We start from the raw sequence: 1,911 nt of genomic DNA, 5'->3' as shown, positions 1-1,911 counted from the left end.
GTTTGATCCACTCACTATCATTGAAGCGTAGGTAATCTTATCTTCTGTGTAGTGTATGGTCCTCCCGTATGCATACGCTAGCCTAGCATGTCATCATACACGTGTACAGTAGGTGAGAGAGTGTCAGTGTCCAAGGTTCAGAGTCAAAATTCCAATTCAGTACCAATTTGGCCTAGGCGGATCATGCACCTGGTGGACTGTGTAGGCAGTGTGGCCTTTAAATAAAACTTACAGGTTGTGCTCAATTTTACCTTGGCAGATGATGGCATCGTCCGCCAGAGCCCGAAAGTGCATGAAATGGCTTGGATTGATTCCAAACCTTGGTTAATGGCCATGGGATCGGTTGGGACCTATGGGATAATGTATTAGCCCTCCAAATGAGCCCTTAAACATGTACATTGGATCCTAATTAGGTCCCAAGGAATGGATTGTGTGTTCAATGCCCAAAATCTCAAAATGAAGGTCTATAAAAGGGGGTTTCATGGCATCTCAGTCAAAGGCAAGGCAATGGGGTGTTCAAGGGTTCCAAATGGTGCTCTAGGCATCCAATTAGGTGAATAAACTAATTAGAAATAGAAGCCCTATGGTTTGGTAGGATATTGCATGGATTCCAACATCAAGAATCCTCAAATTGAAGGTTCTTCAAGAGGGTTTCATGGAAATTAAGCCATAGGGCTGAGGATGGGTGATTCTAGGTCAATAGTTGATGTCTTTAACATCAAATAGAAGGGATAACGCATTTAGAGCAAGAAGCCCCATGATCTGAACTAATATTGAGCATTAACTCACCTAAAACTAAGAGAAAATAATAGAAATGGAGAGGGAAAGGGTTGCTTACAATGGGGAATCAATGGAACGGCAGAGGGGAGGTGTTCTTGAGCTTGGAGTGGCTCAATCTTCTTCTCCTCCATGAGCTCCAAGGTTGAAATGGGTTCCAATGGTGCTGGAAAGAAGGTGGAGCTCACAAATGGTGCGAAGATGGATTTGGGACAGTAAAGGAGTGATCTTCATCCTTCTTTCTTCTTTCTTGTTTGTCCTTCTTCCTCCTCCTTCTCTCTTTCTTTCTTGCTTCCCACATTCTCTTTCTTCTCTTAGGTGTTGGAGATGGGAGAAATGAGAGGGGGCTGTGATTTCCACCTATTTTGATAAGGATTCAAAGGTGTGTTTGGTTGGGGGTTGATTTGGGGCTTGAAGTGGGTTTTAAAACACAATAGAATCTAAATAGGTCTTAGGTTAGTGTTCATAGGGTTTAGTTAGGCCATATGGCCACAAATGGTCTAAAATAACCAAGGGTTAAGCCCTGGGTCAAGGCAAGATAAACTAGACCGAAATAACATCATTTTCATACTTGGCAGATGATGTAGTGGCGGACTGTGTGCATTGTCCGCCGGTTTCCTAGGCATGAGCCATCGGGTTAAAATACAGTAGACCTATTCCCACTGTTTTGGCCATAACTCGATCGATACATAACGAAATGACATGATTAAAAATGCGTTGTAAACTAGACTTAAAGGGATACATTTTTCATGCAGAAATCATTGATCAAATAAAAAGGAAAGGTCCTAGAAATTGGGTTTAAAGATGGTTGTAGTGCATTGACAGTAGACAAGAATTTGAATTGACTCTGATGATCTCGCCTACTTCAAGGGTATTTAGGTAGGGGTTGAGAGGGGTTTTAATAGGGGTTGTTTACAATTATTAGAATCTTCCAAACATGCTAAATTAGGTAAACACCACCGCTCGGATTTGGGCACGGGCGTAACATTCCCCACACCTTATAAAATTTTGTCCTCGAAATTGATTTATCGGATCGGTTGAAGATTTGTGAGTACGTTGCCCGTAATTCGACCTTAAACTCCCGAGACGCTTCCTTATCGGAAAGATTGTTCCAAAGCACCTCATCCTAGGTAA

This window comes from Telopea speciosissima, chromosome 2 (genome assembly GCF_018873765.1).
Source record: "Telopea speciosissima isolate NSW1024214 ecotype Mountain lineage chromosome 2, Tspe_v1, whole genome shotgun sequence".
Taxonomy (NCBI): domain Eukaryota; kingdom Viridiplantae; phylum Streptophyta; class Magnoliopsida; order Proteales; family Proteaceae; genus Telopea; species Telopea speciosissima.
This window is presented reverse-complemented; position numbering follows the sequence as displayed.